Raw genomic sequence first — 20967 nt, forward strand, 5'->3', positions numbered from 1 at the left:
CTGCCTTCAGCTGGGGTCATGGTACCAGGGTCCTGGGATCGGGTCCCACATCAGTTCCCTGCTCAGCAGGGAGTCTGCCTCTCCCTCTGCCCCTTCCCCTGCTCATACTCTCTCCCTCTCTCTCTCAAATAAGTAAATAAAATCTTTAAAAAAAAAAAAAGAATGCACTTTGGTATTTTATAGGAACTAAAAATTTGTATGGACCAATCACTTTCTGCCTTTTTAATGTTATCGATTATGCCCGTGCAAAAACTATTCCTGAAATAAATGCATTTTTAAGCCCCAACCAATGTTGTTTAGCCTGTGATTAAAGATTTTTTTTATGAGTGGAACTTAACATACTTTATGATTAGACTTCTTTTTTTTAAAGATTTTATTTATTTATTTGACAGAGAGAGAGACAGCCAGAGAGGGAACACAAGCAGGGAGAATGGGGGAGGGAGAAGCAGACTCCCTGCTGAGCAGGGAGCCTGACGCAGGGCTTGATCCCAGGACCCTGGGATCATGACCTGAGCCATAGGCAGATGCTTAATGACTGAGCCACCCAGGCGACCCATGATTAGACTTTTTATGTCTAAGAAAGATGTTTAACAAATAAAATAATTTCAAATTAATAAGGAAGGCAATAAATCTAAATTGTGGCATCATTATGATTTTTAAAAATAGATTTATACAGTGACTCATTTTTGATGGCAAATACTTTTGGATCCATAAAGCTTTATGGTAATTATCGATGTGTGGTTTGTTTTGTTCATGAAGTCAAATTTGTATAAAGCCTCTTAATTCAAAAGAAAAATAAAGTTATGTGTAATAAAAAAAGATTTTTTTTTTTTTTTTTTTACTATGTAGTGTGTTTGACGCTATTAAGATATATCTGCTCCTTAAAGGAAAGACAGCAACATGTTATTGTGGCTGGTTTTCACTCTCTTCACACAGTGCTGGAAACATTCACATCAGCTCACACATTCCTTTCAGCTGGCTTGTGCATACTTCTACCCAGTACAGCACATTTTAGACCTACAACAGTAGCTCTAAAAGCTCACATGAAGCACGTTGCAACCACTATCTCATTTAACCTTCACACACACACACACACACACACATACACACACACACACTTCACGAGGTATGTAATACCATTTTATAGCTGAGGAATGCTTTGCTTGAGGTCATGCAGCTAGTAACTGGAGCTAGGCGTTCTTAACATTGCATGCTCTTCTCCCCCTGTGGAAGGTACTCAACTCAGAGGGCAGTTCTGAGGATTAGGTGTGCTAAGTCACATTTCTTTCCTTAGCCCAGTGCCTGCCATGTACTAAGGAGTCATTAAACCATAGTTATTATTATTAAATTATTAATAGTATTTACTTGTGCATATCTGGGGTCCCATGTAGAGGTTTTCCAACCATTTTGTTCAATCCATGTACTTCAATATCATATAGCACACAAGTGAGAATACCTCCAATGTTGTGATTCCATAAATTAACAGAGTTAAGACTAGGAAGATAGAAGCACTCACAGTTGAAAATTTTTAACTCACCAGTTAGTGCAACTGTGGGTCAGGATGATGTAAGAGAGTAATGAGCTAATGGGGCCATCCTAGTTGCTGGACAATGTTCTGGTCAGGAGTCCGTGATGGCAGTACTGTGGGATGGGCACCACATTTTGGAGTCTGGCTCTCAGCACTTGCAGTCCAGAAATTAGATTTAGTCAGTATATGGAGAATTATTCAAGCTCTTGGAAATTATTAAAATGAACCAAGCTAACCAAATAGCAAATCTTTTAAATCCTATTGTCAATTATGTATGTATAATTAGAGATATACCTCTCCTAGAATGGGCTATTCTAACCCCTTATTGCCCTAGCAATGAGAACGAATTCTTGCTCCCAGGTTGTCCATGGAAATCACTTCCCTAACCAGAGCTCTTCCTCTCCAAATCCCACCAAAGCCTACTATATGTTTTATTTTTCTGTAGCATTTATCATTATCTAATTTATCTTATTTCCTCCTAGATTGTCTGCCTTCCTCTACTAGAATGGCAGGTTCTTGGATGTTTGTTCATCACCATATCCCTAACTTCTAGAACAGAGCTTGACACATACTAGGAACTCAATATATGTTTGAATGAATGAATGTAATCTGGTGACTGTAAATCCAAGTTAGATGAAGGTCGATTCAAACTTCTTTCCCTCAACAGACAATAATTCCCTTGTAACTGAATTGAGTCAATTTGTGCTCTCAGGAATCCTCCCCTAAAATACAATTTATTGGGCGCCTGGGTGGCTCAGTTGGTTAAGCAACTGCCTTCGGCTCAGGTCATGATCCTGGAGTCCCGGGATCGAGTCCCACATCGGGCTCCCTGCTTGGCGGGGAGTCTGCTTCTCCCTCTGACCCTCTTCCCTCTCGTGCTCTCTATCTCTCATTCTCTCTCTCTCAAATAAATAAATAAAATCTTTAAAAAAAATAAAAAAATACAATTTATTAGGTTTAAGTGGAGTAACAGAATAACTTGATTTTTGGTTCTCCTTACCACTCATTAGAAAGAAGGCATGAGAGATTGGGGAGGGTTGGCTATGGCAACAGGGTGTGAAGTCCATTCATTTCCTTATCCTTTTAACACATAAATGTCTTAAGCTCCTATCTCTGTCAGCATCTTGTTAGATGTTGGAAAGGGGGGGGGTCCTGTTGCCTCATTACTCTGTAATGAAAAAACAAGAACGCAAATTTTTAATAGTTTTTCCAGCCAAAGGAAAATGCCCTTCAATGAAAACAGCTCCAAAAGGGCTGTTTTCATTGCTGTATCAAAAGAAAGAAACAATCTCTATAAAGTATTGGATTTACCCTAGGTACAAAGCAGTTACTCATATAAGGTAGTGGGAATTCTGCTCAGAGACTGCTCATATGTGGGAAGTTCAGGAATGCTTTGCAGAGCAAGCAGTACAAAAGCCAAGACAAAAAGGATGTGTGGGAATAAGCCTGGAGAGGCGGGAGAACCCGTTTGTGAAGCTAACAGAAGAGCCAACACGAAGGCGCAGAAGTAAGGGAGATTTGGGTCTGCTTAAAGAATCAAAAGAAGTTCCACCTGCTGGGAGCTTAGATTTTGATAAGGAATTTAATCTATTTCTTGCATTAAGTCCCATTTCAAAATATATGGCTGGAAACTCTCCAGACGTGCCTGTCTGCTCTTCATTTTTCTGTAGGATCTCTCAGTATATATACCTAGGTCCTGCCCTGTTTGTCGTATCATGTATGTTTCCTTGTATTTTTCCTTGTCGCAGTATCATTGTTCCTGTCTCTATCCTTAGTTCTTCATAACACACAACCTTATTATTTTTTACTTGCTCTATTTTTAATATTCCTTATTTTTAACTGGAAGCCAATAAAGCTTATTGTATTCATATTTTTCAAATGTGAAACAAAACGTAGACGGTCATGCCTTAAGAAGTCAATCAGATCAGCCCTGATGTTTTATGTTCTACAGTACAGATCTGATTAAATGGATGAGGCTTTTGGAATAGCCTGGCATTGGAATTTTGCCTCTACTCCTTACCCGCTCGGTGACACTGGCCATTTTACTTAAGCTAAGCTTCAGTTTCCTCATTCATAAAAGGAGTATACAACTAGAACGGGTGAAACAGTGTTGAGGAGAAAGTCTTGTCTATCATTAAATATCTCAGGATGAGAACTCCTAGATCTCTAATTCAGAGATGACTTTCAGTAACCCAATTAACACCTTTGGATTCAGGAGGCTTACCCCAGGGGTGTTTTAGGAAGGCAATGGGCCATCACTAAGAATATAAAGCACCATGGAAAGGGAGAAACCATTTTCTAAGGGTATGTGGGAAGGAAGCGCTGCTGGAGGGACCTATGTCAACAGACCTAGGATGCCAGAAAAGAAAGAACCTCTGAAACAAGGAATATCACAGCGGTAAAGGGCTTCTCGGAGCCTCCACGCAGAGCCTCACTTAGGGACTGGTTGGATCCACTTCCACTCACATCTGAGCACGGAGGGTCACAGAAGAGCCCTCAGGGAACTCGGCGGGATGAGTCCAAAATGGCGGCTGGCCGTTGCACGTAGTGGCCCCCAGCACAGGCGGTAGAGCCGGAAGTCCGTTCCTGGTTCCACTCCGCGGGCTACTAGCGGAGTGTTGTTCCTTAGTTCCTAGGGACTGACGGAGGCTGAGGCTCTTTGGGCCCAGGGCGTGCCCTGTGCCAGGTGTCCATGGATGATCTGTGTAGGCAGGGCTGAGTTGGTTCTGAAAGGTCCAGAAGGCCGGGGAACCGAGGAGTGACTCAGTGTAGTGCGGCAAAGTGAGAAAAACCTCTTACTGAATTTGCATAAAGCCCCTTACTAACTGGAGTCTTTGTTAAAGCAAAAGAAAAAAGATTAAAGAAAGCTCAAAGGGGGCTATGGGGCCAAGCATCTCCACCGTGGCATAGATCTCAACCTTTCCTCATGAGGTTTCTCTTACCTCTTTGGACAGTTATAGCAGCATAGGCTGTGATCTAAGGTCACACAGAGGGGCGCCTGGGTGGCTCAATCATTAAGTGTCTGCCTTTGGCTCAGGTCATGATCCCAGAGTCCTGAGATCGAGCCCCGCCTGGGGCTCCCCGCTCGGCGGGAAGCCTGCTCTTCCCTCTCCCACTCCCCCTGCACGTGTTCCCTCTCTCGCTGTGTCTCTCTCTGTCAAATAAATAAAATCTTAAAAAATAAAATAAAGTCACACAGATCTGTGATTAAATCCTGGCTATGTCTCGCTTCCTGTGTAATTTTGGTAACTTACTTAAGTTCTCTAAAGCTCATATTTTTATCTTTAAAAGGGGGGAAATAATTATACTTGTTTTAGAGTTACTGTGAGAAAATATATACATCACATAGCACTGAGCTTTATGCATAGTGAGTACTCAATTTATACTTGCTCTTTTAACATTATGTGAATTAATGAAAACGTTTGCCTGGTTTGCTTCATCTTGTCCTAGCGGCCTATGGCACTCTCTTGGAAAACCAGTGAGGCCAAAACAAAGATTCATCACATGTTGAAAACTGTTTAATTTAGGAAAGTATGAAGTGGGTTCACATTGCCTTAAAAAGGGCAAAAGAACACTAAAGTTCACCATAGTTTAGTCTTTAGATTCATGAAAGGATTCTCAGAGGAAGAGACCATGGAAGGCAAAGAAGAATGAATAAACATTCCAGACAATTGGAATAGCATGTGAGACGTCCCCGAAATGAGCTGAAGCATGGTAGGTGTCGGGAACTGAAGTTAGCCTCATTTGAACGGAGATATTAATGAGGGGATGGAGAAGAGTGAAGATCAAGAGGAAAGCAGGGCCGTATCTTGTATGGCCTTGTAAGTCCTGTTAAACAGTGGTCATTCGAATTATCCTTCCTGATCATATATTTATAATGTATGCATTAGATTAAGAATCTTAGGATGTAGACAGTGCGGAATTGGCAAATTACAGCTGCCCCATATGGTAACAGAGGCCAGGTTTCCACAGAATACAGGTAAAGTGCCATCTCAGTTCCATACATGATGTCACATGAAGGAATGCTCTACTTCAAGTGAATTATTGATTTTTAGGGAGTTCCCCTCGAAAGGATCCTGGAGGTGTCTGGATAAAAGGCCAGCCTAAAGCTGTTACTGCCAATTCAGCCCCATTCAGCAATGGTTTTGAAGATGAAAATTCCTAAGGCTGCACTGCAGGAAGAGGAGACTAAAAGGGAATTGTGCTCTTACTTTGTGAGAGAATCTTCCCATTGTCCTACTTCAGATATTGGCAGCAGGAGCCAAATGGGATTTCCCAAGGATGAGAAAGAAACCACCCAAACTGCCAAAGAAACAGTGCCTGGGTAGGGCGAGGGGTTCTGCATGGAGTCAGCTGCTCTGGGGCGAAACCTCACTCTCCAACTAAGTTACCTGACTGTGTAATCTCTTTGACCCTTAATTACCTCATTTATAAAATGGGTATGGTATTACCTTGATCACGAAACTGTTGGCAGGAGCAAATAAAATATTTCACGGAGAGCTCTACTCTAGTGCCTGCATGTAGTGAGACCTCAAGAAATCCTAGTAATTATGAGTAGTTTTCATCTTTTCATCTTACACCTTTTTGTGAACATGTGATCATTTGAATCTCACAGCTTTGCTAAAGTGAATATTGTAGATTCAGAAAGCCATACTCAGCTCACCTGACATTTCTTTATTTTTTTTTTTTAAGATTTTATTTATTTGAGAGAGAGAGAGCACAAGCAGGGGAAGTGGCAGGCAGAGGGAGAGGGAGAGGCAGGCTCCCCATGGAGCAGGGAGGCTGATGTGGGGCTCCTTCCTAGGACCCCAGGATCATGACCCGAGCCGAGCCACCCAGGCGCCCTAGAATTTATTTATTTCTTGAAGTCATTTGTGTTAGTTTACCAGGGCTGCCTGGTAACAAAAGACCACATAACAAAATTCCTATAACAAAATACCACAGATTAAGTGGCTTCACCAACAACAAATATTACCGACAGTTCTGGAGGCTAGAAATCTAAGATCAAGGGGTTGGCGGGGTTGGTTTCTTCTGGGGCCTCTCTCCTTGGCTTGTAGATGGTCGCCTTCTCACTCTGTTCTCACGCGGGTTTCCTCTGTGTGTGCATGTCTGCATCATAATCTCTTCTTATAAAGACACCAGTCACAATGGACGAAGGCCCACCCACATGGACCTTATTTTACTTTAATTACCTCTTTCCAGGCCCCCATCTCCAGATACAGTCACATTCTGAGGAAGTGGGGATGAGGACTTCAACATACGAATTTTGGACGCAGGGTTGGGGGGGGTCACAATTCAGCCCACTATAGCATTTTTTCAAAAAAAGCCTTTTTCAATGGAAATGCAAAGGCAGAAAAAGAAATAGTACAATAGATCCCACATACTCATCACTCAGCTTCAGTAATTATCACCTCTTTGCCAATCCTTTTGCATTCACCACCCACACCCTCTCCTCTTTCCTTCTGTATTTCTTGGAAGCAAATCGCCAACATCACATCACTCCATCTGCGAATAGTTCAGCATTGACTTCCAAAGTATAAAATAGAACCACACCACTTTAGCACATGCAAAGAACTTAATTTTGTGATATCCAATACCTAGTCGGGGCTCAAATTTCCAGTCATCCCATAAGCTGTTTACTTAAATCAGGATCTAGATAAAGTCCACATGATGTTTGGGTGATATATCTTTTCAGTCTTTTTAAATCTATAGTCTTTTTCCCCCTATAGATTTTTTTTTTAAAGATTTTATTTATTTGAGAGAGAATGAGATAGAGAGAGCATGAGAGGGGTGAGGGTCAGAGGGAGAAGCAGACTCCCCGCCGAGCAGGGAGCCCGATGCGGGACTCGATCCCGGGACTCCAGGATCATGACCTGAGCTGAAGGCAGTTGCTTAACCAACTGAGCCACCCAGGTGCCCGCCCCCTATAGATTTAGTCTTTTAAAAAATGTAATGTAGAGGTTTAGTCTCAGCCTGCTACACACTGTGGCTTCCCCCTTCCCATTTTCCTTCATATTTAATACCTGTCATGTTGTATATTACATATCTGGTGTACTGTCTCTTCATCTGCCTATCATTAGAATAAAAGCTTCATGAGGGCATGGGAAACTTTTCTGGGAGCAAAAACTGGAATGTGCTTGACCCATGGCCCCTTCTAATAGTGATTTCCAGAACTCTTCTCCTTGAGACGGGGAGGGTGAGAGAGAGGTATTGCATTTATTTTTAATGATTATTCTCTTCTAAACTGATTTATTCAGGGTGATCAGCCTAGCAAGAGTTGGTCTGATGACTGGATGTTAATTTTTTTTTTTTTCTGTTTGAGATGACACTGATCAAGATGTGAACTTCCAAGATCAACCTGGTAGGGTTAGAGAGGAAACGTGGAGAAAAGTATGGCGATGGGGTAAAGGGGGTGGTTTGGAATGGCGATGTGTGGGTTGGTGGCTTTGGCCCAGAGCAGGAGGTAGCCCAGGGTCAAAGACAAAATGCACTGGACAGGTAAGGAGATTTTATGTAGGCTGTTGCAACAGGGAGAGCACCCCAGATCCAAAGATCTGAGTGTCTCAGAAGAATGGTTCAGCCTCATACTTTTATAGTGAGGGGCAAACAAGTTGCAGATGAGATTGTAAGTAGGGGAAGTCTCAGTTGTCTGACCAGCAAAAGTTTTTCTTTGTGGTTTCAGGGAGACAAACATTTCTAATCTCACCAGGTTCAGGGTCTGTGTCTGGCCTTGCCACAGGTAAACAAGGGAGTCCTGAGAAAGAATGGGGAGTGAATCTTATCTAAGTCACATGGGGAAAGGTAATTCTTTGAGGTAAGCTGTTTCCTAGAACACAGCTTTTCAGAAAACAAAAGGTTGGGGGGATTTCACCACGGCGGTTTTCTGGGTGCACAGGGCTCAGGTAAAGTTCGATATTGTCAACAGCTTGCCTGTTAGAGGGCAGAATAGGTAGGGAACTGCTGGAGTTTCATTGCCCTGAGAGAAACTACCCACAAACCCGCACTTGGAAGCATGAGTAGTCAAGGTCTAAAACCAGGGCTGTTGCCCAAGGCCTGGGCGGGTGCTGAGCTGCAGACAAGTGGAGACTGTCTGATCTCAGGGAAGTTGCCTTCCCATCCTTCTACCGCCAAACCCACAGAGCCAGGTAGTTACGGTCTGAGAGTCTCCCCCTGATTCTGCTTCTCCTGAGAGGCAGGTGATCAGACATAATTGATTTTGGGTTTTTTTCTGGTGTTCTCCAACCCTAGGGCTCATTCACTGCCCACCCCCTTCGCTATTTGGAGCCGACTGGATCCCAGTCTGGTCTTCATCCATTCCTTTGCCCTAGTGTGTGTTATTTTTATGTTCAGGAAATGATTTACTATCAGTTGTATAATGGTCTCAAATGAATGGGAGAAAATCCACCAAAGCACGGACCCCTTCTTTGGGCATAAGTGGTCATTTATTTATGCACTTTTAAAATTTCTGAAATAACTACTGGCATACACAGCCCTCTCAGCCCCCTTTTTACAGATGCTCAGCCCGGGCCTGAAGCAGTACTCAGGGACAGACTGGAGAAGGCACTGGGTGGGGACGATTTTATGTGAGCAACCCATAGGTCAGTGAAAGGGTAGAACGGCCTACGGTGGCCCAGCCTCACTGTATCTCCCACAGCCTACTTGGTCTCCTCCTGTGCTCCTCTCATTGTATGGGTGGGGATGGTCCTCAGAGACCTGGGGGCTGCTCCCCAGCATGAGTCAGCCCCCTGTGGCTCAGACCCCAGAGCAGGTACATCCTGGCCCAGCCCAGTGATCCATGTGTCTGCTCTCCCAGCCTATGCTAAGTCAGCTGCCCTCCCTCCCCTCCATATCCCCAGGATCAACTGGCCACACTCACCTCCACCCTGAGCCACTGCTTCTGGGTTGGTGACTACAGGATGTTCTGGTATAAGCAGAAACCAGGGAGCCCTCCCAGTTTCTCTTAGCCCTTTCTTCAGACTCAAGGAAGCCTCAGGCTTTGGGTCTCCAGTGGCCGTTCTGGACCTAAAGATGCTGGTGGCCAGGCATCTGCTTCTAACTGACTCTAACCAGTTCTGGCCCAACAGTCTCCTCACTGCGACAAAAAGGGGCTGGGATTCACAGATTCTGAGTACTGTGATCCTTCTTGGTTGTTAAGATAACTTTAAAGTTGTTACAGTACTAATTTATGCAACTGAAAGTGAATTTGTGCTTGTGGTCATTGACTCTCCCCCTCCCATGGTCCCATTAAATATGTTTGAGGACTCAAAAGGCTAACTCTCAAGACCACCCTGAAATAGTTTCCTCCAGTCTGTTTTTTTTTTTTTTTAAGATTTTGAGAGACAGCGAGAGCGAGCACGAACTGGGGGGAGGAGCAGAGGGAGAGGGCGAAGCAGACTCCCCACTGAGCACCGAGCCCCACAGGTGGCTCGATCCCAGGACCCTGTGATCGTGACCTGAGCTGAAGTCAGATGCTTAAGGGACTGAGTCACCCAGGAGGCCCTCGAGTCCTCCAGTCTTCCTTCAACACCTGTGGTACTACAATGAAGCTCTCCAACACTGGTGTCCTAGAGCTGTCCCTTCAGAGGCCACACTGAGAGTGACATGCAGGCAGCTGAGCCCTCCTGTCCTTCACACCAGGCTTCTTCCTTCAGAGGCCTGGGAGACTCACAGGCAGTCCACCCACTGGGTGACCCCTGCCCTTGTGGGAGGCAGAGAGCGAGCTTCTTTCTCAGCCAGACACACGTGCCTGAGAGGCTGCGGTGCGCGGCCTTCCAGGCACGGTGCTCTGTGCGGAGTCGGAGGCAGGAAACACTCCCAGGGGAACTTCGAAGGGAAGCCAGAAGCTCGGGAAGTGTGGCTGCTCTGAGAGTCAGAAGGAGCTCAGCGTGGAGGAAGAACAGGGATGGTGTGGAGGACCCCGATCCCACCAGAGAATGTATTTGTGTCCTGGGGTTCTCATGCAGGACTGGGGTGCCAAGCCAGGAGAGACTTTATTCAGCTCTGTCGGGGCATGGTGACACTATGTATCCAGTGTTTTCTGAGAACCATCCGTTACTGTCTTCTCTTCATTAAAGTGAGGGGAAGTGATTTCTTTAAGTTGGGTTTTTTAAGATCAATTGAACTACTTTTCAAATGACGAATTCACAAGGCAGAGATCACAGACTATCTTAGTTCCGGAAACAATTATCTGCAATGCATGTAACCTCTTACCCACCAAGTCCACTGTTTACTCCTAGCCACATGCTCTTTCACTCTGGGCATCACCCTAATCTTGGTGTGGCTAAATACACGTCCCTCGTTTTCACAGGTTTGTCCACTCCTTTCATGGTTCTACTTCCTGTTTCTTCTGCATCTTGTTCTGTGCTGTTCCCGGCTGCTCTGAATCTCTGCAGTCCCTTTAGGGGAGTGTGCTGATGTCAAGATGCTCCTGGCATCCAGGTGGTAAGTAATGGCATCTAAAACCTGTTTCAAAGTTCCATGCTATCCCACGATGTCACAGGAGCTGAGGCCTGTCTACACAGTGACTTGACTTCACAACCCCCAGAAAAAGCCTGTATTCCATAAAATGTGGGGGGTGGGTCATTATCAGGAGACTGGCATGAAAACTTAAAAATAACTCCATCAATCCAAATAGGATGGGCCTGCCCTTTGTTTTTCTTTCCTTTCCTTCCTTCCCTGAGAGAGGGAGCGCACAAGCAGGGGGCAAGGGGCAGAGGGAGAGGGGGAGAGAGAATCCTAAGCAGGCTCCGCACCCAGCATGGAGCCCGACGTGGGGCTCGATCTCACGACCCTGAGAACATGACCTGAGCTGAAATCAAAAGTTGGACACTTAAAAAAAAAAAAAAGAAAAGAAAAAGAAAAAAAGTTGGACACTTAACTGAGCCACCCAGGTGCTTCTCAGTTTGTTTTTCTATTGACCCTCTTAAGATAGAGATCTTATGCATAAATAAGCACTATCAAAGACCAATGGGTGGGGCGCCTGGGTAGCTCAGTCGGTTAAGCCTCTGCCTTTGACTCGGGTCATGATGTCAGGGTCCCGGGATCCAGCCCCGCGACAGGCTGCCTGCTCAGCGAGGAGTCTGCTTCTCCCTCTTCCTCTGTCCTTCCCCAGCTCATGCTCTCTCTCTCTCTCTCTGAAATAAATAATCCTTTTAAGAAAAAAAAAAAAAAAAAGACCAGTGGGGCTTGCGATGTGGTTGTCTGTCCTCAGTGGTGCTGGGAGCAGGTCTCTGCAGACTTAACACTCCCAGCATATCACAGGGAGATGGTCACTCACAGGTCAGGTCCTCAAAAATGTGAAATTAATCCGGGCAGAGGTAGAAGTACTTTCTAGAAATTGAATTTAATAGCACCTGTTAAGGGAAAGAAAAGCCTCCATGGAGATTGCTCAGAATGAGGTTCATGGAGTCAGAAGATCTGGGGAAATCCACAGAAGAGCCTACAATGTGGCACTGCGGGGAGAAGGGTTCCGGCATCGTGGGGAAGAAACCCGGAATCTGAGGAACCCGAACCGGGAAATCAGCTTTTCTGCTGCCCGCGATCTCAGCCAAGTCACCCCTCCTGCCCATTCCCTGTCCTGGGCAGGCCCTGGTGCCTGTAACACTGAGCCCAGGAAAGGAAAAGACAGCAGGAAAGGGAAAACAGGAATAGAAAAATGGAAGGAACAAATAGAAGAAAAATAGTAAGATGAGAAGAACGTGTGGTTTTTTTCCTCTGATACCAAATACATGTTGTTTTTCACACCAACTAATTCTGACACTAACTGGGTATCTAAAATTTCATTTCAATAATGACATGGTCTACCTGGAGTTAGCATCAGATTCCACAAATTAAATGGCTCAGTCCCACAAGACTATGTCCACTTCAGATGCCAGCCACACTTCCGCCTGGCCGATTACAAATTTGGGGGTTCCCCCTACCCCCTCAGGTTTGATTAGGACTCAGAACTCAGGAATGCACTTTACTTACAAGTACTGGTTATAAAGGCTACACACCATAGTAACAGCCAAATGGAAGTGATGCATAGGACATGGGGTAGAGGGTGAGGGACACAGAACTTCCATGTCTTCTCCAGGGTGCCACCCTACCAACACAGCCGTGTGTTCACCAACCCAGAAGCTCTCTAAAACTTGTTTTGAGGATTTTTTTTTATGGAGGTTTCATCATTACATAGGCATGATTGACTGAATCACTGGCCACAGTGATTGAGCTCAATCTCTGACGCCTCTCCTCTCCCAGAAGGTTGGGAGTGAGGCTGAAAATTTTTTTTTCAGCCCTCTAATTATGTGGTTGGTTTTTGTTTTTGTTTTTTTTTCCAAACTTAAATTCAGTAGCCACATAGAGTACATCATTAGTTTTTTGATGTAGTGTTCAATGATTCATTAGTTGCCTATAACACTCAGTGTGGTTGGTTTTTCTGGCCACGAGCCCACATCCTGAAGCTATCTAGGCACTCCTCCCCCTAGGAGTTACCTCATTAACATAAAAAAGACAATAAACTCCAAGAGTTTTAGAAATTCTGGACCAAGGACCCAGATAATGTTTATTATTATATCATATCATATAGACATAAATCCCACCACACCATTACATTAAATACCTATGGCTTAAACACATTAAGAGGAAGAGACTCTGAGATTTTAAAAAATATCCAGCTATATGCTACCTACAAGAAATCTACTTTAAATATAGTGATGTAATATCAACAAACTTGACATTTGTAGAACTCTCCACCCAACAAGAGCAGAATACACGTTCTTTCTAAGCACCAAAAGAGACAATATCCTAGACTATAAAACTAACAAATTGAAGAAAACTGAAATCATGTAACGCAGGCTTTTGAACAAAATAAAATTAAACTAGAAGTCAGAGAAAGGTACCTATAAAATATCCAAATATCTGAAGATTAAGGAAAGTCAACAGGAAGTCAGAGGAGAAATTTTAAAGTATTATGACTAGAAAGGAAATAAAAATAGTTAACCCTCGAACAATGCGGGGATTAGAGGTACCAAACCCTCACACTGGCAAAAGTCTGCATATAAATTTGATTCCCCCAAAACTTAACTACTAATAGCCTGTTGACCAGAAGTCCTAAGATAACATAGTCGATTAACACCCATTTTTTTTACGTTATATGTATTATATACTCTATTGTTATAATAAAGCTAAAGAAAATGAAATCATAAGAAAAAACACATTTATAATATTGTACTGTATTTGTCAAAAAAAAAAATCCAGGTATAAGTGGACCGTTGAAGTTCAAATGTTGTTCAAGAGTCTACTGTGCTATATATCGCCATTCATAGGATGCAGCTAGAGCAGTGCTTAGAAAGAAATTACTAGCATTAAGTATTTATGTAAATATGCCATAGACAAAATGACCTTACACTGGATGTGAACCTCAATCTGGGAGAGAATTTGACTGGCACTCCCTGGAGGAAAAACAGCCACCCATGAGCCTGGTCATTGGGTTCCCATGGGAACTTTTCCCATAACTTCCCGGAAGGTCTACCATAGGAATCATTGGACAGAGACAGAAAATGAAAGCTAGGACTTTATCTGGCTAGAAACCCAACATATTCTTTGTACAAAGAGAAAGAAGAAAGAGTGGCATGGGGCGCCTGGGTGGCTCAGTTGGTTAAGCGACTGCCTTCGGCTCAGGTCATGATCCTGGAGTCCTGGGATCGAGTCCCGCCTCGGGCTCCCTGCTCAGCGGGGAGTCTGCTTCTCCCTCTGACCCTCTTCCCTCTCGTGCTCTCTATCTCTCATTCTCTCTCTCTCAAATAAATAAATAAAATATTTAAAAAAAGAAAGAGTGGCATGGCAGAAAAGGTAGGATTGTAGCACAGGATGGTTTTGATCCATTGACCTTGGGTTATGAGTCCAGCACCCTTCTGCTACCTGTGCACCTCCGTTCTAACAAAAATCCCTACTGTCAGGGCTATAGGGGAAAAACACTCGTGGTATCCCTGTAGCACAGTGAAAGGGTTAATCCAAACTAAACTTAAACCCAGGGCCCTTAACCATGAGGGTGCTAACTGGAGGACCTTATACAGATGAGGAGAAATATAGGAGAGCCCACTGAAGTGTATACCCAGTAACTGGAAGGAGAAAGAAAGAAACCTGGACAAAGTGAGGGAACGATAACAAAGGCTAAAATAAGGGTCCACAATTTGACCCAACTGGAAATTCAAAATAAAAAAATTTGCTACAATAACAAAAAGGCACAGACTGGCTTTGCGCCTCTTTAACATAGGTTCTGAATTAACTTTAATATCTGCTGAAATGTGCCAGTTGGTAAACCTTCATGGCCTTAATACTGAGGCTCAAATTATAGTTGTATCTAGAGGCCCCAATAAATTTAACCAAGGTACTCCTTACAATCCTTTAAGGGAGTTACTGAATATAAAGTGCAGGACAAACAGGTAGGCTTTATCTTGACCCTCAGAACTATTATTGTCTTGCCTAAATCTTCACGGTCATAGCACCCACTGGCCCAAAACATCTGGTGTTTTGGTGGGTAAGAAAGCTCTGCCCAAATGAGTCATAAATTAAAATTAAGACTTTGGCAATTATAGGGTCACCTGGCTGGCTCACTTGGTACAGCATGCAACTCGATCTCAGGGTCATGAGTTCGAGCCCCATGATGGGCGTGGAGCTTACTTAAACAAAAAAAAAAAGACTTTAGCAGTAACAAATCGTCTTGACAAAACTGAATCCCCATGGACACCTCTCCTCCACTAAAATAGTTAATATAGCCGAAGTAAATTAAAATAGGCCTTCCTTTGGGCACCTGGGTGGCTCAGTCAGTTGAGTGTCCGACACTTGATCTCAGCTCAAGCCTTGATCTCAGGGTTGTGGGTTCAAGCCCCATAAAAAAAAAAATAGGCCTTCCCTCAAAGATCGAAACTAGAGAAGATCTAATGAGTGAAAAAGTGATTGTCCCCACTACTGACCAATTCTGCCTGTTCTCAAACTTGGAAAGAAGGGAGGTACACCTCATGGTAGATTGTATGAAGTAACTATCTTCGAACTCTGAAGTCTATTAGAAGGTTTGCGGTTTCTAGGGGAAGGTTTGAGTGGTAAATCCCAGTTAATTTTGGTCACTTTCAGCTCTTAGTGTAGCAACTGACGTAGGAAAGACGTTATTAGGATTCGCAGCTGACAGCCAAGAAAGAATTCTTGAGACGTCTTGGGTGCAAAAAGGTGGTTTCATTAAAGCATGGGGACGGGGCCCGTAGGCAGAAGGAGCTGCACCGGGGTCATGAGGAGTGGCCCATTATAGACTTTCAAATTGGGAGGGGGTTAGGGATAGTGTAAGTCTCCAAGGAATTTTGGAAGCAAGGCTTCCAGGACCTTGAGTGGGCTAGCTATTGTTGGGAAAAGGTCATGTATTACCGTCTAATAAACCCTTAGACGTGAGACCCTTCAGTTGTATATCGGTGGGCCATATGCTTGGGGGATGATTGCCAACACGTATCTTTTGGGGGGGGGTGTTTAGAGATAAAGGAAGTTCCCAAAGGCATTCTTATACACTAAAGTAGACTTACAGGATCGGCCGGGGGGCGGGGCTAGCATTGCCTTTTGCCCTTAGCAAAGTATTAACATCGAGGCAGTTGAGTCCCTAGAGGAATGTCTCTCTGCCTGTTTCTAGGACATGTCAATAGGCTGTAGGTAGTAAGGAAATTTAATTTTTCTTCTGCCTTTGCTTCCCACATCAGCAACAGCTACCCATTCTCCACTCCCCAACCCCATGGCAGGCAGCTGTGCCAGTGTACCTAGTGTAGCTTGGGGGAACTGTCACCAGGGGGACCCCCTAAACTCTGGAAGCTCCTAGAAGCTTCTACCCTATCAATTTTATCTTTTAGAACTAACAAATTGGGGTGCCCAGGTGGCTCAGGCGGCTTAGTGTCTGGCTCTTGGTTTTGGCTCATGTTATGATCTCATGGCTGTGGGACCGAGCCCTTAACGGGCTCCCCGCTCAGCAGGGCATCTGTTTGTCCCTCTCCCCCTGCTCCTCCCCCCAACTCACACTCTTTCTCTCAAATGAATGAATTAAAACAAACAAACAAACAAAACAGGCGCATTTTCTGCACTCTGGGGATGGCGGAGGGAGAGGTAAACCAAGATTTTATTTTCAAGATGGAAAACCCATCCGACTCAGGTGTGATTTTACCTAGCACTCCACGGGCCTGCACCAATCCACCATCTCCCCGGACAAGGAGCACAAGAAAACAACCTATGAGTGCAACACTTAGAGAACGATTGAGGAAAACTAGATCTTCATTTAATTCCCGTTACAGTGCGGTGAAACGTCTTGAAGTAGAGAATGAAGAAAGCGATCAGGCTTTGCCTGAGAAACCAGCATCTTCAACAGAAGAAAACTGTTTGGAACTTCAAGAAAGTTTTAAACACACAGATGGTGAATTCAAAAAAAGTACATATATGAAAAATACCTTCAAGAGTATCAGTGCATGTGAATCTAAATCTCTTGATACTGAGTCTTGCAGTGATCTCCAAAGTGACTTTGTGAATGAGAATCTTCCAAAACAAGGATTAAGTGAAGAAAGAGCAAAACTGGTGAAGCAGATTGAGGAGAAAGAAGACTTTCTTCGGAGGTTAAAACTGGTCAAAATGCATAGATCAAAGAATGACCTGTCTCAGTTACAGGTGTTAATACAGAAGTGGAGAAGCTGTAGCCAGCTGTTGCTTTACGAGTTGCAGTCAGCTATGTCTGAGGAGAACAACAAACAGCCTTACTCAGCTGATAGACCACTGTGGGTTAGATGATAAATTACTACACTATAACAGAAATGAAGAAGAGTTTATCGGTGTTTAATTCATTAATTTTTTCTCCAGAATATTTTTGAGAATGACAACTTAAAAGATAATACATTTTAAAAGGAAGGTAGAAACCATTAGGGCCTAGAGAAAGGTATCTTGATGAACATCAATTTAGGGCACTCTGTTATATAAATGTAAAATAAGTTCTAAAATGAAAATTTAGTATTTTGGATAAGTTTGCCAAAGAAAACTTGACATTTAAAGAAATGTGAAAAAAAATTAAATCATGTTTAAAAAATGATTTGGTCATTTCTGGAAGTCAAATTTAATACATTGTTTTGTTTACTCTGGTAAAAAAGTTCTATTTTATTTTAAATGTTAAAAAATACTTCAGTCTGGTTAATGTCTAAACCTGAAGTGGTCTAAAAATGCCTGCCTGTCTCCTAAGTTTATGAACCGTGTTTTTATCCATTTACCACATATTTCCTTCTGCATGGTTGTAGCAGGTAATGAAAGTTGTTCATATGTCAAAAAAAAAAACCTAATTGTTAGAACAGGAAAACTAATATTTTGAGTATGGCCCCCAGGAGAATGCCTACACAGATGAATCCTCAAGTGCCTAACAGCTACCTCAGTTTCATTATAATGTTAAAATCCCTGGGAGGGGCATAAAACTCATAACATGACATACAGTATGAGTGCTGAGTGCGCACGTGCACCTTTTTGCCTGTAATGACAAGGCCTCCGCCTCTGAATATTCATCCCAACCCTAATAAAAGAACCCCTGCTCAGAGAATTACAGCTTTGGAAAGGAGTCCCTGTGATTTCCTTGTTTGCTGCAAATAAAGATGACTTTGCGAAGCAACTCCACCTGGGTATAGTCTCTTGTCTATAATTCACCAAAAAGTGACCTGCATTGGTTGGGTAATACAATCAGGATGGGTAATAAGGACTTTGTCCTCCAAAAATCAGGGATCTGTGTTTTGATTGCTCTTGATCGTACATGTGCAGACAAAAGCAGGCTGACACTGTGGTAATTCCCATGGGCCAAAGCAGCTTCCAAGGAGTTTAAAAAGACAGTGGCTATTTTCCCCCCATTTTTCCCTTTTCCCCTTTTGGGAGCTAAATATTGAAGGATCTAGATACTCAAAATCAACAGCTTCAAAAACTTTAGAAAATCACTGCATATAACCTGAAAAGATGCAGGCTCAAAGAAGAACAAAGATGACCTTAGATTTCTATCTCAGGTGATGTGATCCCCAGCAAAGATTCCCTACAACAACAACAACAACAACAAACCCAACCCAGTAAACCAGGGGGAAAGGGAAGAATCTGATTTATGGAGTTCCCATATTGTAAGATTCAAATGTCTAGTTTTCAAAAACAACAAAAAAATCACCAAGAAACAGGAAAGAATGTCCCATTCAAAGGAGAAAAAAATAAATCAACACTTTCTGAGAAAGCTACATGGTGGACATTCTGAACGAGGACTTTAAAACCACCACCGTAAAGATTGCTTAAAGAGCTAAAGGAACAGTGAACGACATCCAGAAAACAATATATAAACAAAGTAGAAATAATTTTAATGTTTTCTAAAACATAAAACAAAACCAAAAGGAAATCCTGGAAAGTACAGTAACTGAAAAGAGATATTCACTGAAGAAATTCAAAGGCAGATTTGAACATGTAGAAGAATCAGTGGACTTGAAAATCAGACAACTGAAATCAGTATCACAAAAAAGATATGAGGGCGCCTGGGCGGCTCAGATGGTTGGGCGTCTGCCTTCGGCTCAGGTCATGACCCCCAGGGTCCTGGGATCGAGTCCCACATCGGGCTCCTTGCTCAGCGGGGAGTCTGCTTCTCCCTCTCCCTCTCTCCCTGCTTGTTCTCTCTCTGTCTCTCTTGCAAATGAATAAATAAAACCTTTAAAAATAAATACATAAATAAACAAAATCTTTAAAAAAAAGATATGAAATAGAGCACAAGCACATAATAAACCAACTTGATCTAATAAAAATATACAGAACACAACAGACATTCACATCCTTCTCTAACACATATGGGACATCATCAGGACTGACCACAAAACAAGACTCAACAGATTTAAAAAGAGATATTATAGAAGGTATCTTATCTGACCACAATGGGATGAAGTTAGAAATCAGTAACAGAGTGACAGCAACAAGCTGGAGAATGAGGAGATCCCAACTCTAGTGCCTCACAAAAACAAGGATTTAGCAATTACCCAAGCATGAAAATAGCTTTGGGAGAGATATGGACTACAGTTAATGAGTTGCAACAACCCAGCAAAGCACAAAAACTGGAGAAACACACAGAAAAGGGGTACGAAGCATTATTCCTGTGTCCTCGAGGCTGGACCATCTCACTATCAAGAGGAACTACCTTGGCTGCCAGTTCCCTTGTGGGAGAAAAGAGGAGGACCTCCGCAGTCTTTACCACTACACTGCAAATCCCCTCAGTTTTCAAAGATGTGGATCCCAGCTGCTGGAGGAGCTAGAGTTGTGTGCCACCTAAAGTGGATGCTGCCATGGGGTCCTACCCCTAGCCACCACCACTGTGCTCCCCCCACTGCTGGCGCCAGCGTACGCCTACCGGGAATCTTGCACCCACATCATCCCCTATATCCAGTGCCAACACGCGCCCCCACCTAGCCAGCGGCCTCAAACTCACTCGCAGGTGGTCTTTCCCTAACAAAGCCAGCCTGGGAAGTCGAGAAGAGGTGACTGCTTCTTAAAATGCACAAACGTCAATACAAGGCCACAGGAACACAAAATCAGGGACATGACACCACCAAAAGAACGTAATATATTTCCAGCAATCATTCCCAAAGAATGGGGATCTAGGAATTGCCTGGCAGAGATTTAAAATTGTTTTAAAGAAGCTCAGTAGGCTTTAAGAAAATGAAAAAGAATGGTGAAAGCCCACACGATTTATGGGATACTACCAAATAAGCCAATATACACATTACAGAAATCCTAAAAGGAGAAAAAAGCAGAAATATTACTTAAATAAGCACCAAAAACTTTCCAAATCTAGGGAAGGAAATAGACATCCAGACTCTAGACACTCAAAGGAGCCCAAATAATTGAACATACCGAGGTTTACACTGAGAAAGATTATAATTAGTGTCGTTTTTTTTATTTATTTTTATTTATTTTATTTTTTTTAAAGATTTTATTTATTTATTTGAGAGAGAGAGAGAGAATGAGAGATGGAGAGCATGAGAGGGAAGAGGGTCAGAGGGAGAAGCAGACTCCCCGCTGAGCAGGGAGCCCGATGTGGGACTCGATCCCAGGACTCCAGGATCATGACCTGAGCCGAAGGCAGTCGCCGAACCAACTGAGCCACCCAGGCGCCCAGTGTAGTTTTTTTTAAATTTTTATTTATTCATGAGAGAGAACACAAGCTGGGGAAGGGGCAGAAGGAGAAGGAGAGGGAGAAGCAGACTCCCCGCCGAGCAGGGAGCCTGATGTGGGGCTGGATCCCAGGACCCTGGGATCATGACCTGAGCCGAAGGCAGGTGCTTAACCGACGGAGCTCCCCAGGTGCCCCGAGAATAGTCCTCCTTTATCCAGTTTTGCTTTCTGCAGTTTCAGTTACCTGTGGTCAACAGCCGTGTGGAAGCAGATGACCC

General features: G+C 43.5%; 1 pseudogene; it reads left to right on the forward strand.

Annotated features, from left to right (window-relative positions):
• Positions 1-16509: 16509 nt before the first annotated feature.
• LOC112812461 (swi5-dependent recombination DNA repair protein 1 homolog pseudogene) lies at positions 16510-17317 on the forward strand (annotated as a pseudogene).
• The last annotated feature ends 3650 nt before the right edge of the window (positions 17318-20967 follow it).

The sequence above is a fragment of the Callorhinus ursinus genome, unplaced genomic scaffold, assembly GCF_003265705.2.
Source record: "Callorhinus ursinus isolate GAN/ISIS: 27379988/994484 unplaced genomic scaffold, GSC_fseal_2.0 scaffold110, whole genome shotgun sequence".
Taxonomy (NCBI): domain Eukaryota; kingdom Metazoa; phylum Chordata; class Mammalia; order Carnivora; family Otariidae; genus Callorhinus; species Callorhinus ursinus.